Source organism: Pseudorca crassidens, chromosome 3, assembly GCF_039906515.1.
Source record: "Pseudorca crassidens isolate mPseCra1 chromosome 3, mPseCra1.hap1, whole genome shotgun sequence".
Taxonomy (NCBI): Eukaryota; Metazoa; Chordata; class Mammalia; order Artiodactyla; family Delphinidae; genus Pseudorca; species Pseudorca crassidens.
The window spans coordinates 45,110,551-45,125,846 of record NC_090298.1 but is presented as its reverse complement, the minus strand read 5'-3'; the positions used below and the strand labels follow the sequence as shown (position 1 = coordinate 45,125,846).

Here is a 15,296-nt window from a genome sequence, read left to right as displayed (position 1 = left end):
GAATGGCTAAAATAGGAAAAAGTTGACTAAGTAAACAGAGTAAGGGCCATTGCAATTTCTGAGGAATTAATGTTCATTTTTTTTACGAAAAGTTTTTACCACATGTTGATTTTATATTTTTTTCTGTTTCCACTCATAATGTATTAGTCTTTTTTTTTTTTTTGTGATACGCGGGTCTCTCACTGTTGCGGCCTCTCCCGTTGTGGAGCACAGGCTCCGGACGCGCAGGCTCAGCGGCCATGGCTCACGGGCCCAGCCGCTCCGCGGCATGTGGGATCTTCCCGGACCGGGGCATGAACCCGTGTCCCCCTGCATCGGCAGGCGGACTCTCAACCACTGCGCCACCAGGGAAGCCCTGTATTAGTCTTTAGAATCAGCAAACGTGTAAAAACAAAGACAATAAGCCTAATACCATTCTGTGTACATAGGACACCATCACTCAACAGACCAATGCATTCTTATTATTGGCACAGCAACAGTACATCCTACGGTGGTAAGAAGTGTGAGAGCTTCAAGAAGTCCTGAACCTCTGCTCCCTCTTGGACTTCACACTTTCAATCTGTAGGCACTACATTGCCCAATTTATTAATTCTTTTAAGTCCAGCTTTCATCCTGATCCAGGTAGTTATTGCTTTTACCACTTGTCTATACAATAAATATATATTTTATAATTATATAAACATTTGTTTCTATATTGTATATATTTAGATATTTTACCATGTGTTGTATATCAGCACATATATACATTTATTGTATACACACAGATTTATTAAGAATTACATTTGTCATTGTGGTGAACGCTGTGGTGAATTCTGCTTCTTCGCCCTCTCTTCCTCAGGGCTGATTCCCAAGAGCACTACCTAACGGATGCCCTAAACACTTACCTCCCTCTCAGAACCTGCTTTCCAATGATTTCTCCCAACATGCAACAATGATATTAATCAGTGTTTCACACTGAAAACTCAAAGTGATAAGATAATAAATATATTAGTTCAAAGGCTGGACATAACAAGGATGCCATCGTAATGCCTGGATTTTGAGAGATGTAGGGTGGTCTTAAACCTTCAAAATGAATTCCATATTTTTCAGAAATCAGCACATAGGATTTTAGGGATCCTATTTGGAAATAAACCCAAATGTTATTTTCATGTTCTTGGTGAGAAAACTGAATTCAGTACTAAGTTACTCTTACCTGCACTCCATCATGAGGGTTGCTTACTAACAGATAAAAATGTGGGGTAGTAGAAGAAGACCTAGGCTTAAATACCAATGCCTCTACTTGTGACACAACCTTGGGCAAATCATTTAACCTCTCTGAGTCTCATTTCCCTCATCTGTCACACAAAAATTTATAACAAAATGGAATACGTTATGTAATCTGTCCAGCTCAATGCTTGGCACATTTATGTTAGCTAAACAAATGTTTGGTTTCTTTTGACGTTGAAGAGTAGCGTTACCTTTTAACTTCACAATAAGGTTCACATTACAGTAAGACTATAGGGGAATACAAAGAAGATTGATATATATGTATGGTGTCACAAGATATTTCTAAAAATCTAGAAGGTATGGAAACTTCATTGAAACTTTGTCAGATGTCCCAGACTCATGCTTTCTACCTTCTATTTGTCCTCACCATATCTTCTAAAACTTGATTATTCCCTAAGAGACTCATGGATGTTAATTTCCTTCTTCATTTTAATCAAGGCCCCATGACAGATAACTAGCTTCTAGTGCCTATCAGAAGTGAGTCCCTCATATTCATTCATTCTGCTAGAGATCTTTTGACTTATGGAATAATTTTAGTAACAGTGCTCTGAGAAACATATTTGGACATTGAACTTTATTCTCCTTCAAACATAATCTCAGTTTCTTCAAACTTAACCAACCTGACGGGTTTCATTATTAAGCACTCAAATCTCACTGACCCATGCCCCCATTAGCTGATATCCCTTCAAGGCCCTTCCATTTCTCCTCCCATCTGTCTCCCAGGAGCATCTATAGTGAGTCTTACGTGCTCTCACAGGCTCTCTCTACCAGTCCTCTCCTATTCTCCAGGACCCCTCATGGTGGTCCTAGAAGCCTCTTGAGAGTGCCACCTATGACTGCTGTTCCCGCCATCCCCCCATGATAACCTTGACACCTGGGCCAGGGAGCCTCTTCTGAGATCCACAAAGCAAACACTTAAGTAGCCCACACCACCCTGCGTCCCCTGGAGTCTTCAGGGCACTGAAGCTGTGCCATGCTGGGAGCTGTGGAAGATGAGGCTGGAGAGGCGGGCAGGAGGGAGGTCCTGTTTACTCTGCTAAGAAGCTTGGGATGAGCCTGTAGTCAGCAGGGAGTCAGCTAAGGGTTTAGACAGGAGCTTAACGCATATATTTGTATTTTAGCAACATCACTATCCGACATATAGAGGATGAAACGGAGGGAAACCGCAGTTGCTGAGTCAAGAGAATGATTCTGAGGATTCTGTAATGGTACAAGGAAGAGAGAGTGGAGGCCTCAGCCTAGGCAGTGGCAGTGTCCCTGTGCTGTGCAGAAGGAGGGCTAACCTCTCTGGGCTGCGCTTACTAGCCTTCCATGTCGGCTGCTTTCCAATTAGCTTGGGCCACTGGTAGTTACTGTCAGGAGATCGGGAAGCGGGAGGAAAGGAAAATCCGGCGTATTTCACCCTCCCTCTGTGGGTCTCAGGTGACACCTCCAGCAGCTGCTGCATCTCCTCCTTGGCACGTGCACAGGCCCTAATTCTGGCTTCTGCCCAAGGATCCCGCCCTGGGCTCTGGGAACCCCACTTCCTCCTTTTGTCCCTCCAGCCCAGGGTTGATTGTGGCTTCCTGCTGTGGCTAACATCTGAGTTGCTGCTTTGTCTCCTGTTTGGCTTCTCATCTCTTCCACCATCTGTATAACTGATTTGCTGTATAAAACCTCTCTTTTAAAATATCTGGAGAGGTTTTTCTTCTGGTTGAACTCTGACTGATACAGGAGGAGATGCATTTGAGAAATATTTTGGTGGCAGAATCATTGGGACTTTATGAAGATTTCTCATATCACTTAACTCAAAATTGTTCTCACTCTTTTGCACATCCCTGAACTGAAGCTTATTGTATTGATTCCTTAGCTAGCTGGCTATTTGCAGTATGGCAGAGATGGGAAGTGGCCAAACTCCATGTGACAAGAATAAAAGATCAAAAACAACGGGTGCTGCATGGGTAGGGCAGACAAGTCTTCTCAGGGGGCTCACCTTCCACAGGATTCATCCACTGTCTGGTCCCCCAGGCTTCAGACTGCCAGCCTCTACAAATGGGAATGTGAACCCGACCCAACAGGATGCCCCGGACATCAGTACTTGATTTAGAACATGCTACATGAAGACCTAACAGAACAAAGTTAAGGTACTATTTTGTTGGATGGAATCAGGACAAGGAATAGAAGGCACAAATGGCCAGGAAGGAAAAGGGCAAGGAGATGATGGTGAACACAAAGATACCCAGGCTACAGAGGACGGCACAGCGTGAATGAAGACAGTGTCTGGCCTGGCCAGAAAGAGGCCTGGAAACAAGGGGGCACAGATGCCCTGTGTGATGCTGAAGGTGCCGCGTTGCCTACATAGTACAGGAAGGACACCAGAGAGGAGCCACCTCTCTCCTAGAGAACTGGTCAGTTCGCAGCTAATAAAGGCTTGCTGGGGGTTGGCCAGACTGACGGGCATTTTATTTTATTTTTTCATTAAGTAAACTTTTTTATTTCAGAATATTTTCAGGTTTAGAGAGAAGTTGCAAAGAGAGTACAGAGTCCCCATATATCCCTCACCCATTTTCCCCTACTGTCACTGTCTTACGTTACTATGGTACATTTGTCACCAACATTGAAACCGACATTAGTACATGACCACTACTAAACTCTGCAGTTTACTTGAATTTCACTATTCTTTCCTAATATCTGGTCCCCTGCCCCCGAGGATCCTACTATATTACATCTAGGGGCATTTTATTTTTATTTCCAATCTATCTTAATACTTTCAGAGAAAAATACTTGCCCTCATTTATTTTATTAAAGGGGTACTCTAATAAACAAACAAACAACAACAGCAACAAATCATTAAAACGTTTCCAAACTTCAGTACACTTCCTCAAAGAGGACTAGGGTCAATTCTCTTCCTTAGGACCGTGTACTTGGGCATAGAACACAGGAGCCAAACTACATGGGTTCAAATTCCAGTCCACCCCTTTCTTTCTGGGCAACCTCTGGAAAGTACATAAGCGATTAATCCTTCTTGGCTCTAGTTTCCTCATCTATAAAATGGAAATAGTGACAATAGAGGTGGGATATGGGAATTAAAGTTAATAGTACCTACACTTATAACAGTGCCCGGGTACAGAGCAAGCACTGACTTGATCTTGGTTGTTATTACTATTGCTATATGATTCCAGAGTATTCTATATATCTCTTTTCTTGACACTCATCTTGCTTTTAATTACGTGTTTCACATCTGCATTTACTTGTAGACTATGATCTTCATGAGTTCAAAGACATTCCTGTCTAACTCAAAGTAGATGCTCAGGAAATAATCACTTAATTGTTTTACATGCTGAATGCAGAGCCATCAACCAACCACATGAAATGTAACAGCTTGAAGGAAGAGAAAGTGAACAAGATAAAGTTAGACAGATTACGGAGACACACACACACACACACACGTCAAACGGGGGCAAAATACTAACATTTTGTTTCTTGGCCATTGGTATATGATACCGTGTCCTTGCTCATATTTAAACCCAATTTTTCCTCATGTGCTACAATATACTAAAAGAGAATGTATTTTTCTGAGGTTAACAGTTAAGTTCAGAAGGACACCACCCTTTCGAGCATTGGTAATAAAGAATGGCAGAGGGAATTCTGGATGTAATTCCCAGCTATTGCTTTCTGGTGAAATTGGCATTAGGAGTACACAAGAAATGAACCAGTGTGCTACTCAAATGACTTCAATATTCAAGTTTCTTGACAAATGCCCGGAAAAACTGAGTGTGCTTCATGTATAGATGCACACTTGGGCACTGGGAACCCCAGGCACAGATGTCTGTAAAGACGTGTATATTTCTGCCATAAATGCAGCTTTAAAATGTGCTCCACCCCTATCCAGACCTCCAGACAAGGAAGTTGTTAAATGCATTTTTTTTTCTTTCCTGTAAGTTGCCTTCGCTTTTGAAATATTGCAAAGTGGCTGTCCCACAGGGTGGAGGTGGAATCAGCAGCTGCAGTGCCTCTTACTCCGTCATCTCTTTGGTATGTTGCTTCCTTTCACTCTCATGTTGGGAAAGATCCCACCCATCCTTTGCATTCCTCCTGAGCAAGTTGTGTCAAGGAAAGGCAAGAGAGGAAGCTATTCCCATCCTCCAGGGTGTAATCAAAAAGGAAGGTTTTAATTAGTTTCTCAGGATGTTCTCAGTTTCTGCACAGAACAGCCCTTCCCTTTTTTGCATCAGAGCTCTTCTTGGATTATTCAAGAAACACACACAGACTCACACACATGGAGAACAGGCTTGTGGTTGCCAAAGGGGTGGGGGGAGGGGGAGGGATGAATTGGGAGTTTGAGATTAGCAGATGTAAAGTATTAGACAGAGAATGGATAAACAACAAGGTCCTACTGTATAGCACAGGGAAATATATTCAATATTCTGTGATAAACCATAACGGAAAAGAATATGAAAAAAATGTATATGTATAATTGAATTATAATTGAATCATTTTGCTGTACAGCAGAAATTAACACAACATTGTAAAGCAACTATACTTCAATAAAAATAAATTTTAAAAAAGGAAACACAAAGTTTTGCTCTCTCAGGGTTAAACTCTGCGTATATAATGTAACAAAGAGCCATGTAGCCTGTCTTTCCTAGCGCTTATCAAGTTGTAATTTGTATAATTAGTTGATTTGTGACCATCTCTCCCATTATGCTGAGGATTCCATGAAAGCAGTGGCATGTCTGATTTTGGTCTCCCTTATATCCTGAGCACAAAGCAGTGTGTCTAGCACATACTAGGCACTCAACAAATGGTTGAACAATAGAGAAAAACCCTATGATCACCTCAATAGATGCAGAGAAAGCTTTCGACAAAATTCGACACCCATTTATGATAAAAATCCTCCAAGAAAGTAGGCATAGAGGGAACTTTCCTCAACGTAATAAAGGCCATATACGACAAACCCACAGCCAACATCATCCTCAATGGTGAAACACTGAAACCATTTCCACTAAGATCAGGAACAAGACAAGATTGTCCACTCTCACGACTATTATTCAACATACTTTTGGAAGTTTTAGCCATAGCAATCAGAGAAGAAAAGAAACAAAAGGAATCCAAATTGGAAAAGAAGAAGTAAAGCTGTCACTGTTTGCAGATGACATGATACTATACATAGAGAATCCTAAAGATGCTACCAGAAAACTACTAGAGCTAATCAATGAATCTGGTAAAGTTGCAGGATACAAAATTAATGCACAGAAATCTCTGGCATTCCTATACACTAATGATGAAAAATCTGAAAGTGAAATTAAGAAAACACTCCCATCTACCATTGCAACAAAAATAATACAATATCTAGGAATAAACCTACCTAAGGAGACAAAAGACCTATATGCAGAAAATTATAAGACACTGATGAAAGAAATTAAAGATGATACAAATAGATGGAGAGATATACCATGCTCTTGGATTGGAAAAATCAACATTGTGAAAATGACTCTACTACACAAAGCAATCTACAGATTCAATGCAATCCCTATCAAACTACCACTGGCATTTTTCACAGAACTAGAACAAAAAATTTCACAATTTGTATGGAAACACAAAAGAACCCGAATAGCCAAAGCAATCTTGAGAAAGAAAAACGGAGCTGGAGGAATCAGGCTCCCTGACTTCAGACTATACTACAAAGCTACAGTAATCAAGACAGCATGGCACTGGCACAGAAACAGAAATATAGATCAGTGGAACAGGATAGAAAGCCCAGAGATAAACCCACACACATATGGTCACCTTATCTTTGATAAAGGAGGCAAGAATACATAGTGGAGAAATGACAGCCTCTTCAATAAGTGGTGCTGGGAAAACTGGACAGCTACATGTAAAAGAATGAAATTAGAACACTCCCTAACACCATACACAAAAATAAACTCAAAATGGGTTAAAGACCTAAATGTAAGGCCAGACACCATCAAACTCTTAGAGGAAAACATAGGCAGAGTACTCTATGATATAAATCACAGCAAGGTCCTTTTTGACCCACCTCCTAGAGAAATGGAAACAAAACCAAAAATAAACAGATGGGACCTAATAAAACTTAAAAGCTTTTGCACAGCAAAGGAAACCATAAACAAGACCAAAAGACAATCCTCAGAATGGGAGAAAATATTTGCAAATGAAGCAACTGACAAAGGATTAATCTCCAAAATTTACAAGCAGCTCAACATTAAAAAGACAAACAACCCAATCCAAAAATGGGTAGAAGCCCTAAATAGACATTTCTCCAAAGAAGATATACAGATTGCCAACAAACACATGAAAGGATGCTCAACATCATTAATCATTAGAGAAATGCAAATCAAAACTACAATCAGATATCATCTCACACCAGTCAGAATGGCCATCATCAAGAAATCTGCAAACAATAAATGCTGGAGAGGATGTGGAGAAAAGGGAACTCTCTTGCACTGCTGGTGGGAATGTAAATTGATACAGCCACTATGGAGAACAGTATGGAAGTTCCTTAAAAAACTACAAATAGAACTACCATATGACCCAGCAATCCCACTACTGGGCATATACCCTGAGAAAACCATAATTCAAAAAGAGTCATGTACCAAAATGTTCATTGCAGCTCTATTTACAATAGCCAGGAGATGGAAGCAACCTAAGTGTCCATCATCAGATGAATGGATAAAGAAGATGTGGCACATATATACAATGGAATATTACTCAGCCATAAAAAGAAACAAAATTGAGTTATTTGTAGTGATGTGGACGGACCTAGAGTCTGTCATACAGAGTGAAGTAAGTCAGAAAGAGAAAAACAAATACCATATGCTAACACATATATATAGAATCTAAGAAAAAAAAAATAAAAAGGTCATGAAGAACCTAGGGGTAAGATGGGAATAAAAACACAGACCTACTAGAGAATGGACTTGAGGTTATGGGGAGGGGTAAGGGTAAGCTGTGACAAAGTGAGAGAGTGGCATGGACATATATACACTACCAAACGTAAAATAGATAGCTAGTGGGAAGCAGCCGCATAGCACAGGGAGATCAGCTCCGTGCTTTGTGTCCACCTAGAGGGGTGGGATAGAGCGGGTGGGAGGGAGATGCAAGAGGGAGGAGATGTGGGGATATATATATATGTATAACTGATTCACTTTGTTTTAAAGCAGAAACTAACACACCATTGTAAAGCAATTATACTCCAATAAAGATGTTAAAAAAAAAGGTTGAAAAATAAAATAATAAACATGTGATTGAAGAAGCTTCCACTAGAGCAAACAAAACAGCCCTGAAGCATACATTGCTCTCAGAGACTGCTTCCTCACAAGGATCCTAGAAGGAGAATGGTTGATGATATAGTCTTTTCCATGTACCAGATACTTTTGTAAGTGCATCACATTTGTTGTATCCAATAAGTCAAATAATTCTCCTAACAATACTATGAGCTAGATTCTGTCATTATCCCCATTTTACAGATGAGAAATCTGATACAGAGAGAGAGAGAGCAGGTGAGTGAAATTTCTCAAGGTCAAACAGCAGCTAGTGCAGAGTCTGGAAGAAAACACAGCCCAGTTGGCTCCAGAAACTATGCACCAACTCTCTATGGGATGTTGCCTCCTGGGATACTCTGTAGACAGTGCTTTGGAGCCACAGAGCACAAGTGGCATGAAGTTATCATAGTTCAAACTGGCAAAAAAAAAATCAATTCAGGTCTGGACAGATGTGGATAAATTTATAACCCATCTTCTTCACTCAGGGCTGTCCACACACTTCAGATTTAACAAGGTGAAAGATTGTGTTATATACATTTTACCATAATAAAAAATATATTTTAAGAATGGATCATAGACATAAAACCTAAATCTGTAAAACTCAAAGAAGAAAACAAAGAAAGCTTAAAAAAAAAGGATTGTGCAACATCAATGGCAAAAATAAATAGATGCAAAAATTCTCTCTTGAATGCCTTTAATATCAAGTACACTCACAGATATTTAGTGAGTCAAAAATCTGCCTCTTCTTCCTAAAATATCATCTTAAGAATAGTTATTACGTGAAGATACAAATTAACTGTCTACTTCACTCCGAAGACTCCATGGAATCCCAAATGACCAAAGAATAGAGGTTAAATCCCATCGAATTAAGATTTCTGTATGAGGAAATGTCCACACAGTACTACAAAACATATATTCCAATTCCAAATGGGGTTTCAGACACAAAGAAATGGGCAGGAAAACACTTCTCTCACCTCTGAATTTCCACCGCACACCATGCCATTTTTCTTGTTCTTGACATCTCATGCATTGTATTCTAATGGCCATGCACTTGTCTTATCTCCCCGCAAAAACTGTAAAGTCCTTACAACAGGAACTGTGTCTCACAGTAAAAGGCAATGTGCTGGAAAGAAAAGAACAAGATTTTTATTAGTAAGTGAAATTACCATTTACTATTTGTACAACCTTGAGCAAATTATTTAACTTCTCCCATCCTTGTTTTATTCATCTATAAAATGAGGTTAATAATCGCATAGAGAATTATTAGCTAGACTTTTAAAAGGGTATTTGAAGCTTTAGTTAAACATAGCAGATTGAAACATATATGGTTTATTCCAGAAACACATTAAAATTTCAGTGATAAACAAAGCTTCTTAAACTGATAAGGGTAAAGAAAGCAAGGGAAATGAGATAAGAGAGACAGAGAAAAAAAGAACATATGTATAGAAAGCAATGGACTGATTTGTGGTAACTGATTAGCCAGACCAGCAAACAGGGAAACTCTTCAGCAAATAAAGTCACTACGAAGGTTCATTTGCACTTCAGGATCTCAGAAGGCTCAGGCTTTGGAGGCAGGAGGAACTCTGCAAGTGAGTGTTGGTGGGGTGAAAACAACACTGATTGGAAGTCTTTGCAAGGAGAGTGAAACCCTGGAAACATTCTGTTCCCCACATACCCAGGTGTCTACCTGGCTTAACTATGAATGATGTTTATGTAAACCTAGCAATGTATAGACTGAATATTAATCTGACCAAAAAGCATAATTTAGATTATAAAAACAGAGAAAGTAGAAGTATGTGTTTGGGGTGAGAGGAGGTATTTAAGGAAATTAAACCATTGTCTTCCATTGTAGAATGTTCATAGGCAATATCTAAATGTGACAAATAAATAAATAGCAGTACAGTGTATAGCATTATGCAAAACTATGGAGGCAAATACCAGAAGATTAAAGGATTAAAAGTGGTTCCCTGCAGGAGATGAGAACTGAGATGGGCTAGGTGAGACAGGGGCTGGTGTTGTGCATTATAAGCCTTGAGGAATGATTTGACTGTTATATCTATGCACATTTTTGTTTTGTTGTTTTAACATTTATTTTTCTTTTATTTTTTTATTAATTTTTATTGGAGTATGGTTGCTTTACAATGTTGTGTTAGCCTCCACTGTACAACAAAATGAGTTAGCCATATACATACAGATATCCCCTCCCTTTTGGACTTCCCTCCCATTTAGGTTACCACAGTGCCGTAGGTAGAGCTCCCTGTGCTATACAGTATGTTCCCATCAGTTGTCTATTTTATCTATGTACATTTTCTAATCATAAAAAGTATTTTTCAAAAAATGAGCACTGGGGGACTTCCCTGGTGGCTCAGTGGTTAAGAATCCGCCTGCCAATGCAGGGGACATGGGTTCGAGCCCTGGTCCAGGAAGATCCCACATGCCGCAGAGCAACTAAGCCCGTGCGCCACAACTACTGAGGCTGCGCTCTAGAGCCCACGAGCCACAACTACTGAAACTCGTGCGCCTAGAGCCCATGCTCCGCAGCAAGAGAAGCCACTTCAATGAGAAGCCCGCGCACCGCAACGAAGAGCAGCCCTGGCTCGTCGCAACTGGAGAAAGCCCGCGTGCAGCAACAAAGACCCAATGTAGCCAAAAATAAATAAATTAATTAGTTTTTTTTTAAAGTTATATATATTAAAAAAAAGTGAGTGCTGGGCTACAGAAGGCAGTCAATAAACATCAGTGGCAGCTCTCTTAATCCCTGTTCATTTTTCTTTTCCCCACATATTTATTTACGTTCATATTTATTGCCCGGTAGGTTTTCATTCAATGTTTACTAAGGAACTAAGCAAGTACCAAATCACCAACGTACCAAATCACCAAAAAAATCTTCGGAAGGGAATAAAGGATGGCATGCGTTTACTGCCTTAGATTTTACAATATACCGTCACCCAGGAACCAAGTGTTCATCAGTTAACGATTAGTCTTCTTACGGGAGGGACAGAGAAAGAAGCTGCTATGTATAAGAAATCAGGTACCTGTTCCAAAGGCGTGGCATGTGAAATATGAGAATTATGTTCAACTTGAAAAAACTCCTTTAAAATATTATCAGCTACCTAAAACTGACAGGTAGATTAACCTGACAGCGTCAATCCTTAAAACAACCTTCGCTATCACCGCGGTTACTTGGGTCCACATTTCCCCGCACCCATCCCCCCCCATAAGCATGGTGCTGATTGGTTTATCACTGGTATTGATCAGGTGACGTAATCCCTGAGTCTGGGCATATTTACTCTTGGGGAGCCTGATACACAATAGCATATTCACAGATGTACTCAGAATTTATGCAGCACAAACAAGCAACTATCACTTTTCAGAACCAGTTTCACATTTTGGCTTTGTATTTAGTACTGTCTTCTCTCAGGGGTTTTCCATCCCTGTAGTTCTCTCCTCCAGCATCCTTTCATTAGGATGAATGAGGACAAAGAGATTAGGGTAGAAAGAAAAGCAGAGATCCACATGGGCAAGTCGTTTATTCCCACAGTCCACTCAACTGTTTCATTTATTTCAGGACTCCTGCCTGCCACGGTCACAACTTCTTTACCGAAGCACAGATCAGTGGGGGTCAACGGTCTGGACCTCAACCAAGGAGAAATGCCATGGTACCATTACTTTGTTTGCATGTTTGCTTATTTGTTGAAATGCATGAAAGAAAAATAGCATGAGGAGACCATACAGCAGATCTTTTCTTTTCCAAAAGAATTACTTCTGAAAAATCCAGATGACGTGCACTTTTGAAGAATTTTTCCAGTTTTATTTCCAGTAGTAACAATACATTAAACTCTCACTCCCAACAGCCTCACATGCTGCTTAGCAGAGCTGGTGATTTATGATAAAAAAAAAAAAAAAATTCCCTCAGAAATACAAAACCCAGTCAAACAACAAAGATTCAGATTAAACTCAAGCCAAAACAACAGATGCCTGGCACCACGTACTAAACACCACCAAACAGAGGCTCCCATGGAATGCATGAAGGAGGGAATTCCAGAGACACTGAGTCAGCCAGAGACATGGGAGTCAATTTGCCACTCTTGGGCATGGCAAGGGATATGGGAAAATCCCAGGTGAAGAGTTCAAGTTTTGCCAAATCTATTTTCTTATTGAAAATCTTCAATAATAGAGTGTTTCTAATATTGGCATAATTATCTAAACATTGGGTTATATTGTTTAATAAGAATTAAATGTCCACTTGAAACTAGTATTGTAAATCTACATACTTAAAAAAAATTTTGAAAAAGAGGGTAAGAATGGCAGTCCAAAAGAGACTAGAGGATTTGCAGTTATAGAAAAATGTTGGTGGATATGAGCTGTGAATTAACCTAAGCCAATTTTGCTGTTCATAACTATGAGGTTCTTTTGGGGAGGTATGTCCTATAGTAACAGGTACGTGAGTGTTCTTGGTCTCCTTCCCTCAACCTTGCTACCATGTATGATAGCAAGTCTCAAGCTGAATTCTGCTATACAAACATTAATCATCAAGCGGTCACAAAAAGAATCATCCAACCGGTACTGTAAGCATTATATAGTTCCAGCTTTCTAAACTTTGAGGTGCTTGGACCACATCCTGTAGGAAAAGTTCCCTAAAACAAATGCAACAGTATCTTAGAGGCAGGATTTAGCTACATTCAGGCAAATAAGCACTCTGAATCAGCAAGCTAACTGGGGACTGTCAGAGATAAGCCTTGGTACCATGCTGAAGGGCACAGACCACATGGCTCTCTACATTTTTATGTCTCATCCATGCAAGGATGAGGATTGTTTCTTTAATATTTCTAGCCAGTCCACATATCCAAAGACCACTAATTTCATGAATGGAAACCTATTTCTAATATTTGCTATGCCACTTTACAAACTGACATTCGTTGGGCAGCTGAATTTCTTACGATAGCTAACCGTGGAGCAGAATCTTCTAATTACATGCTAACTGATAAACCATGTACTGGGTTGAAGAGTGTCCCTTCAAAATTCATGTCCACCAGAAATTTGTGAATGTGACTTTATTTGGAAATAGGATCTTTGCAGATATAATCAAGTTAAGATGGGGTCATATTGGATTAGAGCCAACTTATAAGGACTGGTACCCTTATAAGAAGAGGGAAATTTGGAGACAACCACATACAGAGACAAGAACACTTTGTGAAGACTGAGGCAGAGATTAGACTGATGCATCTAGCAGCCAAACAATATCAAGGACTGTGGGCAACCCCTAGAAGCCAGTAGGGAGGAAGGGAGTATATTCTCTCTCAGAGCCTCCAGAAGGAATCAGCCTTGCTGACACCTCAGTTTTGGTCTTCTAGCTTCCGGGACTGTAAGAGAATAATTTTCTGCTGTTTTAAGCCTGTGTGTGGCGATTTGTTACAATAGTCTTAGGAAACTAATATACCGTGAAATATGCATTTCCAACAAGGGGTACTAACCACACCAGGGAGCAGATTGAAACTATTATATATATCACATTATATATATCACATTATATATATCACAATGTCAATCATGAAGTATTTCAAAGTACATTATAGGCAACATCAAATATGCGAGTAGCATTGATATATATTTATATATTTTTATATATAAATATTTTAAATATATATATATTTTTTAAACACTTATATTTTGAACAGCTCTATTAAGCAGCTAAGGGTACACGGAAGATGTGGAGCATCTTTACATCCTTAAGCCTCAGATGCATCCCATGCTTTCTTAGACTTAGGAGACAGAATGGTTTCTATCTCTTCTTTTCCAAAGAGTGCTGGAGCCTTCACAGGGCACAGCTCATTCACAGGTACAGTTTGCCATTGATCAACAGACACCATTTGCGCTGCTAAAAGAAGCCAAACCCAATATACAAAACATCACCAGAAGTTCTATTTTTTGAGATGAAAAGATGAAGATTTATTTGAAAAAATCCTTTGTGATATCTTTTTTCTACTGCAGGAACACCATAGAATGAAATAAACAGCATCAATCCGTGGATAGAAAATGAGGAATACAATTTATTGTAACTTATCTGCATTATTTATAGTTTCTCAGCACATACACATTTTCATTTAAATCCTCCTATTTTTGTGCCAATTCAATCTTTGCTCTTACATCATCCTAAGTATAAGACCCAGTTCTGAAATTTGTTGTCTGTATGACCTGGAGGAAGCTGTATGATATCATACAAACGGTGATAATGTGCACCTCCTAAGCTTACCGTGAGGATTCAATGAGACCACGTACGTCATATGTGAATTTCATGTAGCGCACAACGTGAGATAAATATTTGCTTCTTTTCTCCATTGACAGATATCTTAAATTTCTAGTCAGATCTCATTTGTTTCCATATGGAGCCCACCATTTTCTGTTATGGGATCTAAGACAAATGAAGGCATGAGTGAAAGGCACGGAGGCTCATTCTCTCCTTCAGATTTGCCTACAGACTCCACAGCGCTGTGGAGTAAGAATGGGCGAGTCCCCAGCTCCGGAACAGGCAGGGCCCTGCAGGGTGGGAGGGCAGTGCACTGCTTGCTCCCTCGCCTTCCTCTGCAGAGGGACAATGGCTGGAAGAATATTCGGTTGGAATCGCTTCAGGACAAGCTCAGTTCCAACCCTACACCACCACCACCGCAACAGCACGCCCGCACCTCCACTCTTAGGACTAAAACTAGAATGAGCTGAATGTGCCACAAAAGTGGGGCTCCACAGTGCAAGTTAATGATCACGGCACTA

General features: G+C 40.0%; 2 long non-coding RNA genes across 4 annotated transcripts in view; one reads left to right on the top strand and one right to left on the bottom strand.

The window, feature by feature from the left end:
• The window catches only part of LOC137220695 (uncharacterized), a 138,354-nt gene that overhangs the window by 83,690 nt on the left and 39,368 nt on the right, over window positions 1–15,296 (bottom strand). For all 3 annotated transcript variants that reach the window (XR_010941747.1, XR_010941746.1, XR_010941748.1), the window contains exon 3: window positions 9,503–9,651. This is a non-coding gene — a long non-coding RNA (uncharacterized lncRNA). The remainder of the gene's footprint in view (window positions 1–9,502; window positions 9,652–15,296) is intronic.
• On the top strand, window positions 5,209–12,525 carry LOC137220696 (uncharacterized). The gene is made up of 3 exons (XR_010941749.1): window positions 5,209–5,280; window positions 12,097–12,187; window positions 12,383–12,525. It is a non-coding gene; the product is annotated as an uncharacterized lncRNA (long non-coding RNA).